This window comes from Phoenix dactylifera, chromosome 5 (assembly GCF_051530095.1).
Source record: "Phoenix dactylifera cultivar Ajwa chromosome 5, Ajwa_hap1_PhDact_Kaust_v1.1, whole genome shotgun sequence".
In the NCBI taxonomy this organism is placed as follows: Eukaryota; Viridiplantae; Streptophyta; class Magnoliopsida; order Arecales; family Arecaceae; genus Phoenix; species Phoenix dactylifera.
In genome coordinates, this window is record NC_143194.1 from 23,582,708 (window position 1) to 23,588,726 (window position 6,019).

A 6,019-nucleotide genomic window follows, 5' to 3' on the forward strand; every position below is an offset into this window, starting at 1 on the left:
TTTTCTCTCTCTATCTTGGTGTTTTCTCTCTAGTTGATTTAGGAAAGGATTGGGTGGAAGGGACTAGTGGGTAGTCGTAGATTACCACGCGATGGTGAACCCTTTAGCAAACCAACAGAAGGTTCTGAGTTGTCGATTACCTTGGATGATTTCTTTATATTAGTTTAATCATGTAGGAGGACAATTGACGTCGAGCAGAATTCTGCACACCCTGATTCATAGACTGCGGTGTGGATAAGTGACTGGTCTGTTCGAGTTGTCAATGTAGAAGTAAGAATTCTTATATACCCACATGTTTGTTTATAGATATTTTGTATGTGTGTATATGTGTATATATATATGATAGTGATTAAGATAAGTAAGATGCAAAAAAAAAATTATGATGGTTTATGTATTAAACCATATTTTGATTATGTATGCTTGTGATTGATAGTATGATAGATGCATATATGAGTGTAACTAAATTTGCATAATCGGACTAAAGGATATGGTGTTATGGATTAACTATGTTGTATTGATTTTTCCATCACGGGCGAAAAATGTGGCACTTATCGATTGCTCCATCACAAGCTGAAAATATGATACTTATCAATTGTCCCGTCATGGACAGAAAACATAATCGTGGTTAGTCTAAAGCTAGAAATAAAAATAATTGATGTGTGGATGGAAACTTGATTGAATGAACGAGGGCTTGGGCTAATCTCATCATCATTGATTACCCCATCATAGGCGAAAAATATGGTACTATTGATTGCTCTGTCATGGGAAAAAAATGTGACACCTATTGATTGCCCCATCACAAGTGGAAAATGTGATCGGAATTTAGTCCAAGTCGAAAAGATAATTAATCTTAGATTCAGATCGAGTTAAAAAGAAATAAAATGAAAAGCTGTATAAAAATACTATTGAAGATTTATGAGATACCGTATGATTTATCACTCTTGAGTGGTTAGATTTCTATTATGTATACTATTTATTCGAGCATTATTGATAGATAGTTTGTGATTTCATGATATGTGTAACGATTTTTTGCTATTTTCAAACTTATATTATTTTGTTGGTGTGGATGTGTGTGGAATCTTACTAGGTTGTATACCTTACATCATCTCTTTTTTTTTTCTTTCAGAGTTGCAGGTAGAGGTGGGCAACGGGCCGTGTCGGGCCGGCCCGGCCCAGGCCCTCCGGGCCCAAAAACTAAGCGGGCCGTGCCTGGCACGGCCCGTCCAGCACGGAAGGCCAGCCCGGCCCGGCCCCAGGCCCCTCTATTGGTGGGCCGGGCCGGGCACGGCACGCCACGGGCCGTGCCAGGCACGGCCCGCAACGTCTCCAAACGGGCCATGCCTGGCACGGCCCGTAACGGCTCCAAACGGGCCGTGCCAGGCACGGCCCGTCTGGAGAGGGGGGAGGAAAATAGCCGTTTCCAACGGCTATTTTTGTAAAAATGACCCTTTTACCCCTTCCAACAGTCCAATAACGGCTGAATTGAGGGGTATTTTGGGAAAAAATTTTTTTTGGGCTTCTATAAATAGCCCATTCCTCCCTCATTCTCACCACACCAAACCTCTCATTCTCTCCTTCTCTACTGCTATTATTTCTCTCTTCTAAAGTGCTCTTCTAGCAATTTAATTTTTAGTTTGTTCAAGTGCTACACAAGAGGAGGTTCCTGTTGAGAAGAGAAGGTCGCTTCTGTTGAGAGCACAAGAGGAAGCTCGGAATCTCGGCTCTGCCTCTGCCCTCCGACCCTCTACTCAATTCCTCCTTGCGGTTAGTTTTTATTTTTTGAATTAATCATAGATATGTCATCTTTTGAGGAAAGTCAGTTTGGCATTCCTGTTTCTGAGGGAGAAGAAACTAATCCCCAACCCCCTGTTCCTAGTTCCTCTAGAACTGGTGAACCGAGTGAAGGTCAAACCTCTTCTCGTAAGAGGACTAGTACTGTATGGAATGAATTTGATAGAGTTATGGTTGAGGGAGTCTGGAAAGCTAAATGTAAAAAATGTGCCAAACTTTATAGTTGTAGTAGTAGTGGGGGAACAGGGCATTTAAAAAGACATCAAGAGAGTCATAGGATGCATGATTCTCATGCTCAAACTCAAAGTACCCTTAATATACAAGGGGGATTACTTGTAGGTAATTTTGCATATAATCATGAAAATCAAAGAAAAGCACTTGTAAAATGGATAGTTAAGGATGAATTACCTTTTAGTTTATGTGAATCTTTTAATTTTGAAGAATATGTTCAATTAAACCTACAACCTGCTTACAAAAGAACTAGTAGGCGTACATTTAGAAGAGTAGCTATGACCAATTTTTTAGCAATGAAACAAAATTTAATTGAAACACTTTCTACTTTAAATGTAAAAATTTCATTAACTTCTGATATTTGGTCAGCATCTGTCGGTAGTAATTGTTTTATTGCCATTACTGCTCATTATATTGATAATGATTGGCAATTAAATAAACGTATTCTTGCTTTTCGTGCTTTTGATTTTTCACATTCTGGGCAACAAATTTCAAATATAATTTATCAAACTGCATGTTCATATAATATTAATGATAAAATTATGTCTATTACTTTTGATAATGCATCTAATAATAATTCTGCTGTTGTATTATTAAAAGACTCATTGCATCCCATATTAGATGGAAATTTACTGCATATTAGATGTGCATGTCATATCTTAAATCTTTCTGTTCAAGCTGGCATGGGCATGATTCAAGATGTGATTTCAAAAATTAGAAATGCAGTTTCTTTTATTCATGCTTCTAGATCAAGACTTCAAGAATTTAAAGAATTATGCATAAATCATGGTAAACGTTTTAAAAAATTTAAACTTGATGTAATTACTCGTTGGAACTCTACATATAGCATGATATATGATGCATACCCATATAAAAATTTATTAAGTGCATATATTAATGATCGTGGATTAGGATTTACATTGACTGAAACTGATTGGAATAAAGGAAAAATTTTGGAAGATTTTTTGCTTAGTTTTTATAATGCTACCAATGTTCTTTCTGGTATTTATTACCCTACTTCATGTTCATTTTTACAACAAGCATATATAATTAGTCAAAAATTTGCAGAACATAGATATGATGATGTTTTAATGCCTATTATTGACCTAATGGAATCTAAATGGAATGAGTATTGGGACAAGATATGTCCTATGCATAACTTAGCTGCTGTATTTGATCCTAGAGTTAAATTAAATGGCGTGCTAATTTTACTTGATGCATACTCTGAAAATATGAATCAAGATGCTGATATTTATGCTATTTATGATGAGGTAAAAAAACTTCTTTATGATATTTATGCTATATATGATGAAAAAATTCGTGGATCTAGAATACAAATACAAACCTCTATTTCTCCTTCTAGTAGTTCTCGTTCGTCATCTATTTTTTCATTCATTGCACAGAGAAGACACACACATGCTTCAAGTTCCTCTTCATCTTCTTCATCTTTAAGTAGTGAACTAGAATTTTATTTACGAAATGATCTTCATTCTGCATATGATGAAAATCAAATAGAGAATCTAGATGTATTATCTTGGTGGAAGAGTGTTAGAAATCAATATCCTGTTATGTCTGCAATTGCACGCGATATTTTAGCTGTGCCGATGTCCACGGTAGCATCGGAATCCGCTTTTAGTGCAGGTCGGCGTGTTCTTGACGAAAAGAGAAGTAGGATGACGGGCGAAACGGTGGAGATGCTTCTCTCTTTCAAGGATTGGCTGGATGCTGAGGCAAGACTTCAAGATAAAGGTGGACATAATACAACATCCTCTGATGATGATGATACAAACACTACTGAAGACTGAAGACTGAAGAGTGAATACTGATTCACTGAATCACTGATGATTAGTAAGATTTCTTAATTTTTTATAATTGTACATTTTTATTGTATTCTGGAGGTCAGACCAAGGTCCAAACCTCGGCCCTTTCTTAGTTTCTTATTGTATTCTAGAGGTCAGACCAAGGTCCAAACCTCCCTTCATGTACCATTTTGATTTAAATTAATAAACTGGTAGGGGTCTATGCCAAACCCCCCACCATTAAGGTGGCTTTATATTCATAAATCATAAATTCTTAGTGTTCAATATTTATTAATTTATTAAAAAAATTTATGAAGCATTAATTTTTATCGGGCCGAGCCGGGCCCAGGCCCGGACCGTGCCAGGCCCGCGTGCCAGCCCGGCCCAGGCCCTTATGGGCCGTGCCGTGCTGGCCCGCGGGCCGTGCCGTGCTTGGCCCGCGGGCCTAGACCGGGCCGTGCCGGCCCAGGCCCGAAGCGGGCCGTGCCAGGCACGGCCCGCTGGCCAGGACCCTCTAGCCCAGCACGGCCCTCTCAAAGGGGCCGTGCCAGGCACGGCCCGGCACTGTAGCTGGCGGGCCGTGCCAGGCACGGCCCGCTTCGTGCCGTGCCGTGCCGGGCCGTGGGCGGCCCGGCCCAGTGCCCATCTCTAGTTGCAGGATGCTTGGTACTTAACTGTGGTTAGAGTCACGGGTGAAAGGATGAATAGATAAATTATCACTAAAACCAGTTGAATGATTAAATTTTGCACTTATACTAATTTTGTTATTTGTTATGAATTGAGAATTATTGTTTCATGATATTGAGGTTGTAATAAATTTTCAGGCATTGCATATTCTCTATGATTTTGCTCTAGAGAGTATGCGGGCGTGTCACGTAGCCGACTCGAATGTAGGTTCGGAGCTTGACAAGCATCATTATTAAAAAACCTTTTGGAAATACTATTATATTGAGAATAAACTTATAAGGGCCTTTTTCACTTTAATTAAGAGCCATTTCACAATGTCATCTTAATTTTAAGAAGTTAGAAACATTGGAAGGAGCCAAAATTTATATTCTACACATGCAACCAGTATGACCCCACATCAAAAAGATTAAAAAATTGTTAGTTAAGTTGAGACAGCTTCAATGCCTTCACAGATTATCATTTTAACAGCAAAATTATGCAATAGAATCATGTTAATACATCCTAACATAGGATTGAACTTGAGCTTCACTCAGATTGCATTAAGCATATTTAGTCTTTTAATTTGGGAATAATGAGAGGAGTGAACTCAAACTTTGCAGAAAGGTATCAAGTGATGAGGATCTTTAATTCATTTTTTTTTTCCGTGGGTCTTTTCTCATACCAGGGTTGATGTCTAGAGACCGAACTGGTTTATCAAAAGCAGCCTTATAGCCATGTCTAGCGAGCCAACTGGAGACAACAATTGAAACTACATAAGCTTGACTCCACGTAATATCGCCTATTAGAGCTAGAACGCATGATTAAACATTCTGATTCTGATTTTATGAAGAACACTATTTCTCGCTGAGAAAAGTAGCAACCTATCAGTCCTCAAGATGCATAGAGGTTTTTTTCCAGTTTTTTCCTTCGTCCCTGTAATCGGCTGACAGCCAGCGATTTCTTCTCCACAAACAAGGCTACCATTATTAAGCGAATGAAGATGCGAGGCAATCCAACGCATTGTTTGATGGAATGTAACATGACCATGTGCACTCTGTCTTCGCAAGAATCAAACAAACATCATCTCATAAATCTTGCTTAAACGATTCTTTTTCTATTTGTGAGATCCAAGATCCGACTACAAGATGGAAGGGCATTCCAGAAAAATATTCTATGGAGAAAGTCCCTTTCTTTTTGAAGGAGAATGGAGGAAGCAGGAAGCTTCCCCCTATTTATGAATGAAATATTCCATGGAGAAGGTCGCCCTTCATGCGTAGGCTTCCACCGACTTTAGTTGGGTGCATAGACCAAATCTAGAGCACATATACATGCATACATGCATTCGTACGTACGTATGTATATACATACCGAGAAGGGCATGGTGACCAAATGACCATGGTGACATTCTCCATGGTTATATGTTACATCGATGGTTGCTGTTGCTGGAAATTGGACCCGGGGGCTGCCGCGAACCGAAAGGGAAGGAGCTCTGCTGCCGGGACGGTGGGTGGCGGCGCGTCGACTGGTGGCGT